Source organism: Ascaphus truei, chromosome 1 (genome assembly GCF_040206685.1).
Source record: "Ascaphus truei isolate aAscTru1 chromosome 1, aAscTru1.hap1, whole genome shotgun sequence".
NCBI classification, from domain to species: Eukaryota; Metazoa; Chordata; class Amphibia; order Anura; family Ascaphidae; genus Ascaphus; species Ascaphus truei.
Genome location: NC_134483.1, coordinates 404,349,387 through 404,370,417, shown reverse-complemented (window position 1 = coordinate 404,370,417; position 21,031 = coordinate 404,349,387).

Here is a 21,031-nt window from a genome sequence, read left to right as displayed (position 1 = left end):
TGCGGATGTGTCTGTTCCTTCCACGGTAAGTGAAGAACCGCTTTTCTTTTTCTTTTTCCGCTTTTTTGTTTTGGATGACTCCGTCCCATCAGGAATACTGGGGTCTCCTTCTTTATTTGATACTTTAGCAGCTTCATTATATACGCCAGGCTTTTCTTGCCGTTGCTTTAGCTGACAGAAATATTGGGTGATCTGCTGCTCCCGCTCTTTCTCTTGTCGACTATATTCATCATCATAGAGGGCGGTCTTTTCTGTTCGTGCCGAGTTCAGGCACCCCCACCATTCTTGGGGTGTTTTGTGGGTGTGACTCGGTTCGGGTTCCCCGTAAGAGATGTCTTCCTCTTTATTGGACTGAGAGGGCCACTCTTCCGTGGGGTAGGGTTCATTACAGGAATGCTGCATCTTGTCCTCCATTTTTAGGCTATCAGGTGTAATTTTCTTCCTGACCTCAGGAGGCGCTATTGCAGCTGTTGCCACTGTATTTGCTAGAACCCCCAATTGTGGTAGTCCTACAGATGGGCATATTTTGCTTGTAGAGGTCATAGCTCTCACAGGCATCTCTATATACTTTTCTTTCTTGGGTAATTTTTTTTTTCAATATCAGCAGTACTGTGCATGCATTTTCTCTTATCAGGTAAACAAGATGTGCAGTTGCTAGGAAAAAAAACTTCTGTTTGCTTTACACCATTTACTTGCTAGGTGCTATCCCTCCGCTTCAGCAACAGAATTTGGTTACAGAGGCGGCACATTTTATTTGAGTGCGGCTAGATCCGCAAGCCTGGGGATGCCCCGGCATGCTAGCCGCACTCCCTCGGCGTGCCGCACGTCATCGACGCGCGGTCACGCGTCATCGGGTGCCTGCACCCCCGCGATGTGGGGGACGGCGGCAGGGGGTTCCGGGGGACCCGGCGGACCCGGCAGCGGGAGGTAGAAAGCACCGATCGGAGGGCGCTCCTCCGTGTCTTCGGCGCGCGCCCGGCACCCTCTGGCGCGCGCCAGGTTACTGCTGCGGCCGAGAACGGGCAAATGCTCGAATAAACTCGGCCGCAGCAGTATCTTTCTGAGTTCAGTAATTTTCAGTCTCATCTTTGGGTATTATGGCATTCATACTTCACCCTTTGGGTGTCTGTTTTTGCTCCCAAGATATATATAGGCAGACTTTTTTACTTGTAGAAACTATGTAGTAGACTATTTCTTTCATTCCCGGCAGGGTGACTCAACACTCAGCAATTGGCTTTGAAAAACCTTTTACACAGTTCAGAAATCCCCTTTTCCCCTATAGGGCAATTTTACACTCAGCATTTGTTTGCTAAAAATTCCCCTGCTTCAGTACAGTCTTGTATCAATTTTCACACTTTTCTGCATATACTCCATTCACAGCTGGTAGCCCTATGCGATGTGGCAACCTTTATTTGCAAAATCAGTACCACTCGTGGGTCACCATCTGTATTCACTGCTTCAGCGAAACTTTTGAAAACAACAAACACCTATCCCTTTTAAGGGCTGACTCACTTCTTGAACCCTGACTATGGCTGGAAGGCAAAACCCCTATTTCAATGACCATATTACACTTAGTGATAGGTAAATAAGGATTAGCTGTTTCAGCAGTCTCTCTCCTCTTGGGATTGGGGCAAAGAGTCCATCTGTGGTTTTGTAAGTTTCAATGCAGTGTAAGTTTCAGTGGTGTGTCCCTTTAACTCTGATCTCTGCAGCATGAGGTTTTTTTTTTTTTTCTAAGTTGCTCAGACTGTTTGTAGGCAAAAAGCATAACAAAAAAAATTTCACATAAAAATCTCAGGTCTTTTTTAACTACAAGGACACCTCTCATCTCACTTCGGACACCATATGTAGACGGACGTTCACAGAGGTACACAATTGGAGACTTTTGTAAGGTGAAATTATAATAAGGCTTTATTGTGCCTTTTCCTTCTCACCAGGAAACCATCCAAACACAGGGGGGGGGGGGAACAAGCTTCTATTCACTTGGGAGTATCTCTAGTGAAACACTATGCAATTAATTCACAACTCCCTAAGTTAAGCATTTCTCCCAGCCCCAAACACATAGCATGAAATAAGCAGATATAAGAAGTCTCTTAAGAATGAAAGTCTTATCTGTTAGCTGCTGTAGAGTAAGGCTAAGGCCCCGCTCCCAGAGTCAGCGCACCTGCGCTGCTGACAGGCGGTGCGCTGAGATACACAGACCGCGATCTGCGGTCTGTAGGGAGCGGGAGCCGGAGCGGGAGGTGGGCGGGAGGTGGGAGGTTTGATCGGGAGGTGGGCGGGAGGTGGGCGGTTTGACAGGGAGGGGGGGCGTGGCTTGAGCGGAGGGACCCGCTACTCTCCCCCCCCTCCCTCCACGGACTCGGGCTGGAGCTGGAAGGTAAGTTTAAACACACACACGCAGGCACTCATTCATACACGCGCACACACACACACAGGCAGGCACTCATTCATACACGCGCACACACACACACAGGCAGGCACTCACGCACTCATACACACACACACGCGCGCACACACAGGCAGGCACTCACGCACTCATACACACACACACACACACACAGACAGAGGCAGGCACTCGGGCACACACATACACACACAGACAGGCACTCATGCACTCAGACACACACACAGAGAAAGGCACTCACCTGCTTTCACTCCACACTCCTCCCCGCTCCCCGAAGCCTCTCCTCCTCCCGCAGCCTCCCCTCCCCATTGGCTCACAGCCACACACGTCACGCGTCAAAGCTAGAAAACACCATTCTCTGGTGTCTCCAGCGGCTGACGCGCTACAGCGTGTAGTGCTCTGTGCAGCCAGGGGGGACCGGGACCGGCTCGCGAGGATTCCCCTGCTGGTGGGGAACTCGCGACCCGCCGCCCGCGCCAACGAGCGCAGCGGGACCGAGGCCTAAGCTTCTCTGCTCTCCTGGAACCGCACCCGTGTGTGTGTGCTGAAAATGTCAGCATCCAGGTTTAGAAGTCTTATTTGTCAGCTCCAGAGATCTGTGTTCTCTTGGTCAGTCTCTCCTGGGAGACTCAAGAACCACTGCTCTGTCTCCAAAGTTCAACTCACAAGTGAGCTAAGGAGTCCCTTCCTGTCTCAACAGACAGGCTTTTGTAAGCAATCAAATCAGAAAGGTGGTGTTTATTAATTGACTACCAGCAGTTAACCACCACACTGCAAGATTAAAGGCACATTACTTGAACAGGGATTACTCCCCTGTTACAGGCCCCATGACCTTGTTATGCCTGTGAACTTGGGGAGCAGGATGTAATACAAGCCTGGAGCTTGCCACTGTAATGTCTTTGAGAGGCACCATCACAAGCATGCAGTTCACCTTCCCCAGGACGCTCAGTAATAATCGCATTAGAAGAGCCACTAACTGAAATATTACAAAATTAATGCGCAATAATTGCCCTGTAATAAAGTACTTTAAACAATTAAAGCTAAATGGATAACACCAACTCACTAGTATATTCCAAGTTCACGTATATGAAATATAGTAGAGATCATACTGGCCAACTCTCTCTTTATGCGGACTCCCTTATAACTTGCTTTAGATTGCATGATTTTTATCTTTATCACTCAAAAAGAATCGCTCACCCAACGCGTCAATGTAAAATAAAGCAATCTCTAGTATTTTTCTAGCAAATCTCTCTGTATGGCAGTGATTCTTTTTTTAAAGTAGCTTATCCCAAATGAGAAGGACATGCCTCTCACAGAGGACGTCACTGCCTTTTTTATCATAATCAATTCCTTAATGCTAGAGATTTCAATCTATTTTTGATACAAGAGGCACATATTGAAAAGATAATTACTTTCAAAGATCAGATCGTTAACCACAAAAATTGTTCCTTCAGCTATGAGACTAATTTGTTCAACATTTAGAATAGTCATTTATCCTAGTAAAATACCCCAGAAGTTTTAAAACATGCATTGTCTTTGTCTGCAACTTGCTACTATTGCACTGACTGCAACTAGTGTTATGTGAAAATGCCCAAAATGGGGTTAAAATGTCCAAGCACATATATTGTTAACCCATTATGCAGAAGTGCAGGGATTCACTTTCCGTTTTCACTATGGTATGGCCAATTTTTTCGCCTAGCTGCATGCTCCTTACATGGATGAAGCGCAGGTGATCATATATTTGTTTTGCATTTCTGTTAGGCCGATTTTAATTCTTAGCTGCACGCTCCTATTAAGGTGTAAATATAATTGGCCTAATTGCCTGCAAGTGCATATATAAGCAACTTGTGGGAGACTAACCCCTCCCTTTTCTAGGTATTTTCTCAGTATGGTCCCTGGATTACCACCATTCACTTCACATGTAAGTGTTCTCACTGGTATTAACCAGTTTTTAACTGCACTAGATATATAAGCAAATGCTTGTACATTTTAACCCCATTTGGGGCATTTTCACATAACACTAGTTGCAGTCAGTGTAGGGACCTGCCTATGAGACTTGCCTTGGCGTTTGGTGGCAGGCTTGGGCATTATTTGATCAAAGGATGTAAATACAAGTCTCCTTTATCTCATAGATTTGCACATCATGTATATATATTTATTTCAGATACAAGTTAGAATTTAAATTTTACTGTACTGTATTTTTCTAAAATGACTATATACTGTACCGGCAGAGTTTATTCTTACATTTGCCCGTAATTGCCGGGGCTTTGTTCGGCTGGCGCCAAACGGAGCCGCGAGCGAACCGCATCTTCCCCTCCCCGCGTGTAAAATTAAAATACTTCCCCTCCCCTTCCCCGAATCTCTGCCTGCTCCTCCCTGGCAGCTCCTGCTTTGCGCAGCTTTGCGCAGCTTTGCGCAGCTTCCCCCTTACCCCTGCTTCCTCGTAGGCCTTCGGGGATGCCGGGAAACCCTGGAACGTGTGACCGGTGCCACAGTGTCGCGCGGCACGCGCCAGGGAAAACCCCAAACGAGCCGCCGTCTGCACAAAAATTTCCCCACACCGCGGTGGCGGCCGCTTTAGAATAAAGCGTGCCGCCACTGTACAGTACATGTTGGCATGCTTTACAAGGAACAGTGAGTATGTTCTCATACTGTACAAACAGGAATGCTTGCTTCCTTAACAATGAGATATTAACATTTTAAATGATACATTTTTGGTGTATTTTGCCATTTATTTTTCCTCTGTAGTTACATACAGTATGGGACAGCACTGGTGGACCTAATTAATTTTTAGATGTTGGTGTGAAGGTTACACTTTTTTGTTACTGAATGTCAGAAGGCCAGGATGATCAGAGATCATGTTATAATAGATAGTTTATAATGTGTATCTTTTCCAGTTCATTTTCAGTACTTGAGTGAGAGACCAGAGCATGACAAGTACAAGAGTGAACCTGGACACACCATATCTGGTTCTTGTGAGACGTTGCACCAGGAAGATTTTATCTTCCCAGAGACTACCCATGCAGTGCTTGAGATCAGTTACCACTTTCTGCTGATACCCAACAGTTTGTTTATGATCAACAAATGACAGTGATATTTAGGTTACTATTAGGATTGCAACGTGATAGTCCATCTGTTTGTCTTCAGAAGGCTACCCCTCATTCCACATAAAAAAATATGTCAGATGTGGCTTTTCCAAAATCAGTTATTATGGGAAAATTGGGTTGCCTAAGACTCCCATATGCACTATTAGTGATACATTGCATTGCTGTGGTAACTTATTGGTGCAATAAAATAAATTACATTTTATTATTGCCCTCTTCTATCTCTGGATTTTACAAGTAAAGCTTATGTATACATATTTAGAGTACCTAGACAACCCAAAGGCCCCTATTGAATGTGATGTGAATACATTCCATGTGCTAAATGTAGCGGTCATGTAAAATGCCTACAGTCATCTCTCCTGTTGGCAGGAAGGCCTGGTAAGTGTGGGCATGCCAGCAGTAATTATGGAGGTTTCCCCTCACACCCTGGTGGGGTGCCCTGTGTATGGCTGGGACTGGTCACATGCTCTGACTCCATGGTTAGTGATGTCAGAGGTGTGTCAGCCTCAGAAGCTTACATAAGGCACAGCACTGTGTCTAAAAGTTAGTTGCTAGAAGGTTCTGCTGAGAGGAGGAAGAGTTCAGCTCTTGTCAGAGCTGAGGCAGGAGTTCAGTTTCTATCAGAGTGTCAGTTATGTTGTAGTAACTCCATGGGAGGCTGTGTCCAGGGACCTGGCACAGGACAGTGATTCCTGCGGGAATAAGTGAATCCCTGATCTAGGTGATATACCTATCTAAAGGGAGCACGGACGTGATGATTGGCTGAACATACCCATTGTGGAGGGCAGCTATGCCCACCGTGACAATAAAGATGGAGCTGATCAGAGAAACCCCTGTGTGTGAGAGTCCAATGATTACACAGGAGGTTGCACCACCGAGGAGTTCCTTGTCAGGATCATCCCCATGCGGACGCAGGGACCCTGGTGAGGTGGAGGCGTTGCACTGGAACTAGGTGAGACTCAGCACACTACCTCAGCTGCCTGTCTGACGGGTCCTCCCCACACACCATCATGCGGTAGACTCAGGAGTCCTGTAGCCAACAGGTGCACCATCAGGCATATCTACACTGTAATGGGGTCCGGTTAGACCACAGGGGCCAATGTGAGATTGGGTGGGTCAGACCGGGTCAGAAATACCGTTACATTTGGAGGCGAGCTGCTGAGATCAGATCTGTCATCAGGACAGGCTCTAGCTAGGTCACTTGGAAACAGGGAGAGTGTCTGCTGCCACTTTGTGCTGCGTAGGGACGGACCTAGGGGTGGTCAGGGTGCTGATGGAGTATGTCAGTTCTCAGGGACGACCTAGGGGCCTGAAGGGAGTGAGGGGTCTGGAGCCGGGTTATAGCTGACCGAGTCACCTTGAGGCAGTGCTAGTTGGTAGGATGCCAGAAGGGATAGCCTGTTAACTTGGTCAGGAGTCCTGGAGAGGGTCTGCGCTAGGCTGACCAAGACAGGTAGACGCCCCAAGTACTGCATGGCAGAGCCAGAGTACCTAGCCCATTCCAGACACTCACCGTAGTGAGCACAGACTGGGAGGAAGGAGCCACAGCAGACACTGAGAGAGTGAGCCTAGCCTGAGGTAGTGCAACACTGGGTCACACCTAGATAAGGTACACATGTGGTGGTGCATCTGAAGCTAATCTTTATTGTACCGGTGTGGTGGCTGCCCCGCAGAGTGGAGCCCCATGTACGACAACTGTTACGAGAGAGTGGAGGATCCGCGTGGTGCGGAGAACATGAAATGGCGGACAGAGGCTGATGGGGAGGGCACCCGTGGCGTGCAACCCACTGAAGAGCAGACTGTCGCCGAGTTGTCATTGACCAGGCTGCTCTGGAGCGGAGCGAAGGCTATGGCTGCCCCGTTTTTATCCTGTATGGGACAGCGAGGGGCCACCCTTGAAGAGTGTGAAGAAATTGTTATAATTGGGGGAGAACCCCGTGAGGAGAGCCAACAGATGGACTTTTTGGGCTCAAAAGTCAACCAAAATGGCGGTTCCCGCTTGCTAGGGAAACCGCATGGGACAGTTACAGAAAATGTGGCTGGTGCAGGACTTGCAAAAAGCTGGCCGGGAATGGCGCGAACAGCAGAGCCCCGCCCTGAAGGGGGGCATGGCGCGAAAGCTATGGCTGCGCCGGGATGGACAGTGACTAATTCAGCCCCTGTGCTGAGTCAACCGCTGAGTTTATGGGACCCTCCCCTGATTTCTACCAGGGGGAGTGACTTTCAACTATGGCCTGTGGGGATGCACCCACTGGGCCCAGGGACTTATATTCAGACGGCGCCACTACAAAAAGTAGTTCCGGCCGTGGAGGTGAATTGCAAGAAAGGATACTTTGCGCAAAAAGCTGCTGCAAGGAGAAGGCGGGAACTAGCCGCGGGAAAAGACTCCAGCTCTGAGGAGGAATCTGGCGCGAAAACGCAGACCGCGCCCACCAGGACTGAGAGAGGTGCGGCCTTAATTAAGGGGCATGATATTCCCCTGTGGGACCCGCCCATTATTGCAACCCCTGGGGGCGGGTTCCAGCTCTGTCAGAGAAGGGAGGAGCCGAAGCAGGGAGTGGCGGATCCAGCAACTTCCATCAGTCAGTTGCGAGGAACCACTGAGAAGGAGAGACCTGTACAGGAAGTGGCTCCTGTAAAGAGAATGGCCTGCTCCTCCACTGTGGGCACAATGGTCTCTACACAGCCCTACTCAGTGCCCGGCGGGGTGCTAGTAGTGAGGGTGGCCAATACCGAGACGGTGGTTGGGCTATGCCTACAATGCGGGCTGCCCGGAGGCACGGTCAACACGGCGGCACGTTGCCCTCATTGCGGGACCTTGTACCTGTGGCCTATGCCCACATTCATTCCTATACAGCCTGCTGACCCCCCGGTGGACGTGACAAGGCGCTCCGCCGAGTCACCGGGCGCGCTATGGATCAACCGCGCGAGTCCCGGAAACAAGGGACTGGAGCCGGTCAAGTCGGCTGGGTCACTGGCGATTGAGGCGGCTGAATCAACCCCCGCGTTCGGGGAAAAGAGACTGTCACCCCGCCCGGAGACCCCTAAGTCCGGGCGAGGGGATTACTCAGACGAGGACCTCCGTGAGCTGGCGGTAGTAAAAACGGAGCTGAAAAGGCATACCGGGAGAACGACACCCCGTGGGGTGAGTGGCAGGACGTCACCCGCAGATCGGCGATCCGACCGACGGAGTCCCGCCATCCCAGGACCTGGCGGAGATGGGAGAGAGACGCCTACACCCCTGCGGACGGGTAAGCCAAGCAGCCCTATTACTTACTTGGTTGCAGCAGACGGCGAAGCGCTGGAAGGGCCGCGCCAGGCCCAACGCGCACGTGGAGAGACGGCATCACTTCCGGTGGCGACGGCGGAGCAACCGGATGTCGTCATAGAGGAAGAGATCCCGCATGGGGGTCCCACGCGAGATGGCGACGCTTCCGGTTCCGGGGAGGACGTCACTTCCGGTGGCGACGGCGGAACCCAGGAAGAAAAAACAGCGACGCTTCGGCGATCGGGGGAAGGTCCCCGATCACTTACAAGGCCCAGAAATTGGAGAGACGATCTCAGGACTGAGGAGGGTGAGACATCATCCTTGGACCAGTCTACGGACAGCCAGGAGCGGGTCGTAACCCCGTGGGGTCCCGTTCCGTGCCCCTATGCCCAAACCCCCGCCATAGTTAATACCCCTACCCCCATCACACGGTCACCGGGTTCACCGCCTAGCCTGGAGTACGTGGACAATTCACCGGGGGGCGAGGGAAGATGGACTGGGGAAAGGCAGCGCAGTGGCGCTACGGAGGGCGATTCACGGGGAGGGGGAGAATTGAGGGTAGCAGATACAGCACCCCAACCGGCAGTTAAGGCTCCGGGGTCCTCGAGGTGGTTCAACTCGCGATCCACAAGGTCGTCAGGGGTATTTTCATTTGATGACGACAGGGAACCAGGACCTAACCCATTTAAGGAGACCCGGTGGTGGGCCCCGCTATTTGAAGGGTACTCCGCGTGGATGGACCGTACTCGGTTCCTCATCCGGCGGGAGGACGTGGTAGATTTCTGGTGGAAAGAGGGAGAGTTTACACCCGAGCAGAGGGACAGGGAATTACAGAAGAGGTGGTTCCAGCTGGAGCGTAGAGACATAGCGCCCATGGGTCCTGACACACTGTCAGATCCAGTCGATCCTGATGAGCCCCTATCATGGGTGTTACCTGGGAGGGCAGGTAATGCTGATCTGACCAGGGTCAGTAGGGCGGAGAGGGCTATAATAGTCAAATATAAAAAATCCCATGGGTTGGAGTATCCCTATGTTCCGGAGCCCCTGATGGATGAAATTGAGGACAATAGGGAAAAGTGGCTCCAAGAGACTATAGAGCTGTATTTAGTCAATAGGGGGAGCGCCATTGTAGGTAAGAAGGCGGAAGAAAGGATAGACACCCTGATGCGAGTGTGGAGCATAGGGAGAAATGTTCACAAACATAGGGTGACCTATATGCCAGAGAGAGGATCGCCTAGGCATTACTATGTCACGGTCCTGGATATGGGTAACAGGGAGGTGAGGAAACCCGACTCAGATCACTATTTTTAGGGGGTACTAACGCATCACACGGGTCTGTGGCTGCTGGTCGGGGCGGGCTTGGCGGATGACTGTATTCATGTGTGATGTTAATTATGTTTTCCGTTACAGTGCTTCCTGGAAAGAGGTATACAAATTTAGGTCCCAGCGTGGACGATGGGATTCACCAGGGGGAGAATGTAGCGGTCATGTAAAATGCCTACAGTCATCTCTCCTGTTGGCAGTAAGGCCTGGTAAGTGTGGGCATGCCAGCAGTAATTATGGAGGTTTCCCCTCACACCCTGGTGGGGTGCCCTGTGTATGGCTGGGACTGGTCACATGCTCTGACTCCATGGTTAGTGATGTCAGAGGTGTGTCAGCCTCAGAAGCTTACATAAGGCACAGCACTGTGTCTAAAAGTTAGTTGCTAGAAGGTTCTGCTGAGAGGAGGAAGAGTTCAGCTCTTGTCAGAGCTGAGGCAGGAGTTCAGTTTCTATCAGAGTGTCAGTTATGTTGTAGTAACTCCATGGGAGGCTGTGTCCAGGGACCTGGCACAGGACAGTGATTCCTGCGGGAATAAGTGAATCCCTGATCTAGGTGATATACCTATCTAAAGGGAGCACGGACGTGATGATTGGCTGAACATACCCATTGTGGAGGGCAGCTATGCCCACCGTGACAATAAAGATGGAGCTGATCAGAGAAACCCCTGTGTGTGAGAGTCCAATGATTACACAGGAGGTTGCACCACCGAGGAGTTCCTTGTCAGGATCATCCCCATGCGGACGCAGGGACCCTGGTGAGGTGGAGGCGCTGCACTGGAACTAGGTGAGACTCAGCACACTACCTCAGCTGCCTGTCTGACGGATCCTCCCCACACACCATCATGCGGGAGACTCAGGAGTCCTGTAGCCAACAGGTGCACCATCAGGCATATCTACACTGTAATGGGGTCCGGTTAGACCACAGGGGCCAATGTGAGATTGGGTGGGTCAGACCGGGTCAGAAATACCGTTACATAAAGAAAAAGGCTTTAGCAAGGCTGATTGGCCCTATGCACGTGTAACCCATGTGTCTCCCCCCCCCCCTCCCCTCCGGGAGAAGGACTGCATTACTGTCTTAGTGTGGCGCTGAGCCATACCTGCTGGTTCAGGAGAGGTGAGTAGCTGCGATGGTAAGGGGCAACAGGACAGGCTTTTGGGAGGATGTCAGCTCCCACCACAACACTCCTTACCCCTCCTGCCCAGGAACTGACACCCAGGTAGAGGTACAGTATAGTGAACAGACAGATATATTGGACATCCTGCATCAGCTCTTCACACAGCACAGTTTTTAAAGTCCAACGTCCCAAGACTTCAGGATGGTGCTCACCCCGATAGTATGTCGCCTGGAGTCTTGGTGGTCCCTAGGCAACTCAGACTAGGGTGGAACAGCTCATCCACTTGATGGGAGAGTCTGACAGCCCATGCTCTCTCCTTGGAAGGCAGAGCAAGACTGCTCTAACTTTGCAACACCCACTGGTTAGCTTCAGGAAGGGGTGGTCTCATAGATTGTACCCATCACTGATGGGCTCATGCAGGCCATGAGTCACCACCTTACTTTCATCACTTACAAGTGGGGCAGAAAGGGGGTCAATGGCCCATAGTTTAACCTATTAATGCCCTGAACTTACTAGGGGCTTACGTAACAGATACACTATGGGGAAAGAGAGGTATTATGGGACATACTCTGTTACACTCTCCCCTGGGTGAAAATCCCAACCGCCTCGCTTAGGGTCCAAATTTAGGCACCATCTGTCAGTTCTGTTACCCTGAAACATAGTTCAGGCACATTAGATGTAATCATACAATCACAATTGGCTAACAATGAGAATCCTACTTATTTTACTTAGGATCAGACTTCCTTATAGCCCTTCTCTGAACCTCTTTGAACCACACAAGGTATAGCTTAGGGTTAGCCTAAGGGGAACCTGAGATACTAAGGCCAGTGACAGGGCACCTCCCAATCCCGCTGCAGCCACTGATGGGTCTCGGTAGAATCAATTGATTCTCTTTTCATAACACTCTCAGTAGAGGTGATGCACAAGTTACCTGGGTATCTTGGCATAATTCTTTGGATATAAGGAGCCAGGACCTCCCCGTGGGACTCTCTCTCTAACAATAGTCCATAGAGGGAGTGCACGGATACCTGACGGTAGGACGGGGCAGAGACATGGGCAATGGGAAGGGCCAATGGCTGGGGCCTACTCAAGTCCATGACATGTCCATATATCTGGTGCTTACCCCAACCCAAGGAGAAGGTAATGGGGCGGCAGAAGGGGTATGGTGACAAGCTTCAGAGCATTGGGGCACAAAACGAGGGCCCTCCGGTACCGTTAGTCCCGTTCCTCTTGATAGTAGCAGTTCCGTTTTCTTCAATGGGGCCACCGGCTCAGAATCCAAGATGGCCGACAACATCTTGCTGACGTCACAAGGCAGCGCCGGTCTCGCGAGATCACCCACTGGCTTTCCGTTGGCAGTGCCGGTGACGTCACTTCCATTTGGAACTGAAGCACGCCACCGAGCGGCATGCCTGGCGGAGCTCCTGCAGTCATCACGCGGACCGCGGAGGCCGCAACTGAAGCATGTGGAGGGTAAGTGATCTCGGGCTCACCCATCCAAAGGTAGGAGCCGCCTTCTTCTTTCACAGGTTCCGCGGCCAGGGGATTCTTCGCCACGACGCCATCTCTCTCTGACGCAGGATCCTTCCACAGCTCCGGTCTCAGCACGGCATCCTGGATGGACGTCTCCAACCAGGAATGCTGTCGCCATACACTGGAACCAGGTAGTCCTCTTTCTACAGGATCGACCTTAGGAACATCATCTTGGGAATCAACAGAGCGTGACACCTCCCTCAGGAAGCGATGCCACGGCGATCCCATCGCCCTGGCGACCGGACTTATGGAGCTTCCCTGCTCCTGGTCAGCCTGGGAGATAACTCACGACACCCCTGGGGCAGTCCACTCAACCTCCGGAACCTCGGGAGCGTGGGATCCCAATCCTGGGACTGTTTCGGTTGGGGCACACGGGTCCACAGCAGGGTCCGCGACAGCTGTAGTCTGTGGTACCAGACCACTGGAGCATCCTGCCACTGTAATTGGACATCAGGGACCACACCGTCCGGTGCACTTGCACTGAAAAGAGAGGTTCTCCGCGCCAAGTGAATGGAACTCACCGGCTGCAGGTAATGAGTGCCACAGTGCTGGCACCACACTTGGAGGCTCGCACCACCTCCAGGTTGTTTGCAGCTGAAGCAAAGACACTTCAGGTAGGTCTGGCCTTGTACAGTGACGACCAGGTAACCACCAGGAAGCAAATAGTTGTTGGCTACCATTCCTTTAGCTAACTTGAGGTAGAAAGTATAGTGTAGTGTATGCTTCTATCCTTTAACTAGATTCATTCAGACTGAGTAAGATCTAGCACTAACTAGAACTCCTCCCACTAGAGAGTTACATCCTGATTTGCTGTTACTCATTAGCCCCTCCCCTGGGTGAAACTAGAGGCCGGCTTGGCTCTGCATTGCCAATTTCTTTAGGGCGCGGCATCAGGATTTGACACAAAACGTTGCAACTTAGGTCTGCAAAAGTTTGCACTTAGTGTTTGCAAACCCATGCGGTTCAGCTTCTTTGGCGGGAGCGCCATTTTGGAAATCTTAAGTGCACAACCACCACACTGTGGCCGCCATTTTAAGCACCTTCTGCATACAATTCTCCTTGTAAGAAATTTCTGAGGCGGATGGTATCTCCTTCACAGAAACTCCTTTTATAGCACACTTCATCTGTGTAACTCATACTCGGCTCTCTGAATGTGTGTGTGTCTGAACTTGTTACTTAACACTAGTAACGTGGTAACTCCTTACATGGAAAGTTTCTGTGTGCCCTGGCAGTCACAGTCCCCATTTCCTAGACCATACCCAGCATTACTCTTACGCCACCCTTGTGAGTTCTGACCTCTCAGATTCTTTGAGGTGACCAAGTCCTAAACTTGCAGTCCCTTCCTGATATCTTTAGGTTCCACCAGACCCCCAGGATGACTAGAACACCATACTGATCTGTAGCTTATCTCAAACAAACACTTCCCTAGGAATACAGGCTGTAGCTCCTGGCAGATTTACTAAATCCCCTTCTACACCTGACCCTCTTCATATCTCAGAACTGGTACAGAAGTATACTCATACATTAGTTCCTCTGCTGTGTAAGCACTGAACTCCTCCTGCACTTTTTCTTCTTCAGGCTGCAGATAGCTCATACACAACTTTCCTTCTGCTATATGAAGCTTTCTTCCAGCATACTGTATTCTGCCACACTCAGCTCAAGTGCCCTCTGACTCGGTCAGCATAGCTTATAGTTCCTATAGCGGGGAAAGTGGGCCCTGGTTATGGTATGCCTGGGTCCCTGGGCAACTATCCCTAGCCTCCCCTCTCACAGGCACCCTTTCTGGCAGCATGCTGCCACACACTGAGTCCCACTCCCAGCATGCAGTTACACTCTAAGCCTCAATCTCTGAAAGGCTGCTCTGCTAAGCCTGAAAACCTGTCCTGATTATCTCAGCAGCGCCTCCAAATGTAACCCCCCCCCTGGGAGAAGGACTGCATTATTGTCTTAGTGTGGTGCTGAGGCATACCTGCTGGTTCAGGAGAGCTGAGTAGCCGCAATGGTAAGGGGCAACAGGACTGGCTTTTGGGTGGTCTCTGGTTCTTGTATCATTGGTTCAGCACCTCCAGCTGCAATGGTCTCCTGGGATGCAGTATGTCAGCTCCCACCACAACACTCCTTTGCCCCTCCTGCCCAGGAACTGACACCCAGGCAGAGGTATAGTGAACAGACAGATTTTTTGGACATGCTGCATCAGCTCTTCATAAAGCACAATTATTAAGGTCCAAGGTCTCAGGACTTCAGTAAGGTGCTTGCCCCGATAGAATGGGGCCTGGAGTCTTGGTGGTCCCCAGGCAACTCAGCCTAGGTTGGGCTAGCTCATCCACGCGATGGGAGTCGCTGACAGACCATGCTCTCTCCTTGGAAGGCAGAGCAAGACTGCCCTAACTTTACAACACCCACTGGTTAGCTTCAGGAAGGGACGGGCTCATGGACTGTACCCATCACTGATAGGCTCACACAGGCCATGAGTCACCACCTTACTTCCATCACTTACAATTTGGGCAGAAGGGGGGTGAAAGGAAAATCCATTATTTCCTCCCCTGGCTTCAGCACCGAGAGGAACTTTTCCTCTGCCAGGTACACTGAAGCCTTGTGACTGGATACACCTTCTGCACCGTTTGCAGCAGACTCCCCCGGAGAAGTTTTTCACGCCTTGCCACTGTTATCTCCGATTTTTGATGAACCTTATCAGGCCTGGGAGACGAACAAAATGAAACGTAACGCACGCCAGGTTTCAAGTCCTTTGTCTCTATTTATTACTCATAGGGTAATGATTTTTATACAGAAAAAAAAGATATTGGTTAGAGGCGTAACACAGGCGTGTCCTGGGCGTATACTAGGTGTGTCTTGGGCGTAGCTTTGATTAGAGGCGTGATTTAGGGGCAGGACATATTAGTGGCGTGACTTTTGAGACGTGTCCCTTTTCAATACAAGCAATGTTCTGAATACATAGCTTATTCATTGTCTGTTATCAAAAGAGACCTTGAGTCTTAGCAACTTTTATTACATTATTCTTGCTTCTTGCAGAGAACCATTCTATTATATTCTACTAAAACACCAGGAAATTGACCTCACAAAAGTATCTAGTAATATCCTGACCAGAAAGAAAGGAAATGCAATTTAGCAGAAACTGAGTGCATTTATGAATTATATTTCAGCAAAGGCTGACTACAGAATCTTAACTAGTTATGACCAGACAAAATGGAAGCTTAACATGACTGCAGACTCTGGCCTGACATACTGGTCCTAACAGGGGGTCAATGGCTCATAGATTAACCTATTAATGCCCTGAACTTACTAGAGGCTTACATAACGGATGCACTATGGGGAAAGAGAGGTATTATGGACATACCCTGTTCACATGTAACACCTTGGACATACCTATAATCATAACCAATGGATCTGAGAGCTTAATGCTGTCTAAGAAGAGAAAAATCTATTTCAGCACACCTGACATGCATGTCCATGAAAGCAGAAAAAAGATAGTAAAGAAGAAACATGTGTAGCCCTGTTTCCCCCACCCCTAAGTGAGATCTGGGGTAGGATGTTATTATGCTACTGGTGCTGCCCTTCACCTGTTGGCTAACAGGAGCCTAAGTCTCTGCCATGGAGTGCCTTGGGTATATTACTTACTATATGGTGCAGAGCCTCCACCTGTGAGGGATCCCAGCAGAGCGGAAGCAGCCCCTCACAGGACACAATCACAATGAACACAAAGCTTTGTAAAAATAGAAAGGTCTTTACTGAACATAGGTAATAGGAAACAGAGTTCCAAAATCCCGTGCTCAGCAATATGGCGTCACTATTTGCATAGGTATAACGAAGTCTCCAATATACATCAGAATAACAGGGAAAAACCACTCTCTTGATTCATATGTGATCCGTGTCTATATGGTTGCCTCCCAAATGTGTGGGGGACCTGTATAGATAGGTAGGGTCAGTCATAAATATCTGACCACCTAGTTAACAGTAATGCACATTCCCCTGGAGCAAGACACTAGTGGTATAGAACACCCAGACCGTAGTGAACGGAATGGAGTACTCACGGTTAGAGAGCTGGTGAATCCTTGGGCGTGCGTCACGTTTGTAGTAGAGCAGGAGAAAATTCCTCAAGGGAAGGTAACGGAGCACAGCAACAGAAGGAGGGGGCTAGACACCGATGTATGAATAAAAATCCTTTAATCCATGGTAGACATCATGGTATGGGATAGATAAAAAAACTCTTACGCGTTTCGGGCCGTCGCCCTTTATCAAAGAGAATATATTTATCTTTGATAAAGGGCGACGGCCCAAAACGCGTAAGAGTTTTTTTTTATCTATCCCATACCATGATGTCTACCATGGATTCAAGGATTTTTATTCATACATCTGTGTCTAGCCCCCTCCTTCCGTTGCTGTGCTCCGTTACCTTCCCTTGAGGAATTTTCTCCTGCTTTACTGCACATAGACATAACAGATAACCCTGAACACTAGACTCTATAATGACTAGAGATACAACTGCCCCACGCCTCGCAGGGCCTTCACCCCACACCATATACCCAAAGTCCCAAAAGTCCCACAACCCTTAGGCGTGATCAGCGCCGTACTAGATGAGGATAGTTAGTGCACTTGGTGTATAATGGTACCTGCCGGGTATGTGCACACCCGGGCGCGCTGACGTGGAGATAAGTGGATCCTCTGATCCTGCGACGATTCCGCCTCCGAGTGGGATGATGTCCTGTAGGATGATCCCACCATGGAAACCGTCTCTGCAACTGGACAGGGTCTGGTCCCAGACCGCAACCTTCAGGCTGCACAGCATTCTTGCTGTGTGCCTGAACTAACAAATATTTAAAGGGGCAGTGTCCCTACCTATGGGCCTGTCCCTGTAGCAACCACAAACCTGATCTGTGAGTCGGGCCTAGCTGGAGCCTAGGGGAGATCTCTGGCCTAGTGCAGGGGCTACTTGCCTCCCTGCACCTACACCCTCAACTTTCTGTGTCCCAGCTCCTACTGACACTCGTGCTCCACTGTCAGCTTCCTGACTCCAGCGCGCAACAATGTATACCCTTTGCAGGAGGAGAATCTGTAAGCCCTACTGGCTGTAATGCTGCAGGTGATATGGGTGAAAGGGAAGACCCCAGAGGCTTCTGAGTAATGTTGTTCCTCTAGAGTCTCTACTCTATTGGCGCCGCATTCGCTATCTTTACCACGCATGCGCGATGCTGTAATGGCCGCTGCTAGCACTATCTGCGCCCGTTGCCACCCGCAAGCATCCCCAACATAACGGAGGTAAGCAAGGGTGAAAGGGGGAACCGGGCAGCCAGAGGGGACATGGCTATATTTTCCCCCTGGACGAAATACCAACGACCCCGCTTGGAGGACAGCGTCACACAGCACAAAGTTATTTAATAAAAATGCAGTGCATAGTATATACAACATATCACATTCGCTTTATCACAATTGGTACATGACTTAATCACCACAGTGATACCTGAGGCCAGCTGAGTGTTAACTGTTTGCTGAGACCCGTTGTGGGGTGCCCCTAACTAATTGTGTGAGGACGCCTCACTCTGATGCCTGTGAGTCTCTGCCTCGGTAGTCTCCTTTACCGTAACTGGAGTCTCGGTAGACTCTTCAAACTCATGATCGGGTACTACAGTCTCTGATACTAATCTATTCGCTCCCCCTGGTGGAAGGAACAGCAAGTAGTCTTTGTGCCAGACCTTTACCCAGCCATCCGCATTAGGGATGCGGTAGACAAGGAGGTCTTGGCCTTCTCCTCGGTCCACCACATGGCAAATAGAACACTTCAGGTTGCGCCTGGAGGAGGCAATAATTACCAAAGCGGTCTCAACACAGTCCTGGCTCGCTCCAGCAGTTGCTTCAGAAGTGCCGTCTTCTAGGAACATCTTGAAGTCTGGATGCAGATTCAGGTCTTGACACAGATATGCTTGGGGATCCTTCACATAGAAGTAAGCGCCGAGCAGGGCCTCTTCACTGGATACCTCCATCGCAGCCTGCAAGGAATAAAGGATTGGTGCCTCTCTGCTCCGCTTTCTGCTGACGTTTGTCAGGTCATCTGGAACACCGTCAGGCACCTCTTCCACTTCACTGGACACTGCGATGGGGCCATCGCTTCTCTCCGGTAGACAGGTAGGCAGTGGACATGTATCCACACGTACCACCTGGCAGCAATCTTCTAGGGGGGACACCTCCACTAGGACACGATGATGAGGCGAGCAAATCACCCTGGTAGCCATGCTTAAGGAACTACCGTGCTCCGCGGTCACCTGGGGACTCATATCCGACAACCCTGGGGCAGTTCACTCACCCTTGACCTTGTCGGCAGGTACTTGTCCCAAGCCTGGGACCGATAGTACCATCGTTGTAGGCCAGACCGGCCGTGGTAGGGAACATGGGCCCCCAGCAGGGTCTGCGGTAGATGAGGTAGTTGACTCTTGGTCTAGGCTTCACCTGGTTGGTCTGCCGGCTGGCGCATCACCACACCTTATTGGCTACTGTCATCAGAAGAACAGGATGGGGGTAGGGAAACCTCTGCAGGGGAACAGCATTGGGGCACCTCGCATTCACAGGTGCAATCGGCAGTGAGAGGTCCCGCTCCTGCGCCACTAGTGGTAGCGATCCCCATTCTCCCTGGGCAGTCACCTTACACTTCTTTGGTTCTGTCATCTGTGGTTCCGTCATCTGTGGTCTCGCCATCTTTGGTTCCGTCGTTGGAACCGGTTCTGGAGCAGAGTCTGGATCAGAGTCTGGAACCACGGTCAGAGCGCACGGGCCCTCTGAAACTTCCGTGAGTGAGGTAGGTTGGTTAGCTGTATTGACTGGCCCAGTATTGAAGTCGATCGCTTCTTTCTTTGCGGGTTCCGTAGTCCGCAGCTGCTTGGGGATCAGGAACAGTGCCCCGCAGCAGGCACACTCGGGTCCCCAAGCCAACTCACCACCCTGAAAATCACACTTGATACAGAAGCAGTGTAAGCAGCTCACCCCTTCCACCTTTGCCGGCATATAGTCATATGGTAGCGGAGGGGGTTTGAATGCCCTACCGCCAGACAGTTTCAATTCCTTTTGTACACACAGGCACAAAAGAAAGGGGAAATTGGTCTTGTGTGCCAAACTCCATACAACCGAGGGTGCAGTTCGCGGCATCCTGTACCTTTCTTATGGGGAATGGAAACTGCTGATTGAGACTCACTGTGCTTCCTCCCCCTGGTGAACTCAAGAGGAGGAGCACCCTCTTTCAAGGAAGGGTTCTAGCTTTGCACTGAGCCACTCTCACCGCGGGGTTGGGGCTCTGGTTTTCCCACCAGATATGGAAGGAAGGGTTCTAAAGAGACTGCTAGGTCAGGGTAAATAAATGGGCATCCTTCTGTCGGAACTTCTGGTAGATTTAGGAATTGGGGGCCATCTTCCTTACCTATGGCATGGCCTACATCTATTATTATAGCACTCCATTGACAGAAGTCATCATACCTTCACCCTATGATCCGAGCACGCGCCAGCCCAGGGAGTTGCTGAACATCCTCCTGGAGGTCCCGTGTGGATATCCAAGCAGGAATTCCACCTACAGCAACAAGGAGGTTGGGAGCCTGCCTACACTGAAAAGCCATATGTAGACCTCCCGCCTTGAGGGCACAAACATGGTGGAAACTTACATTGAACAATTTGGTACTGAATAGGGCACCCCAGGTTTGCTCTCAGCAGCATCTCCAAATGTAGCCCTGCAAAGGGAGCCACTGGCCAGCCCGTCGCCACCCGCAAGCACCCCTACCATAACGGAGGTAAGGGAGGGGGAACCGGGGAGCAAGAGGGGACCTTGCTACATTTGCGAAGGGATTCCTCTGTGGGCTCAATGAAGTAGTCATCAACCAACCACCAGAGCAAATCACAACATGAATCAAGAGCACACAACAATTATGCCAAAGTTTAAAGAAAGTTAAAGTTAAAGAAAGTTTATTCGTGTACAATCATAGGCCGAAAGAAAAAATAGAAAACGCACACAACAAAAGCGAGATTTCAGATATACACTGGCGACCAACTTTATTCGAAGTTGGCTAGTTCCGCGAATTTTGGAATATCCCGGTGATGTGCGGTTTAGTAACGTTTTCTCCCGGAGTGTATTGCGTTATTTCGCGCCCGTGATTTAAGCATTTTATTCCCGCTGGCTGCAACACTGCAATTCCGTGTAAAAACGCATGGGGGCGTTTGCGAGCTGTTGTCTCTGAAGTCTAATACCTTCGCGGTTCAACCTACAGTACACAGTCTGTGCGTGCGCGCGC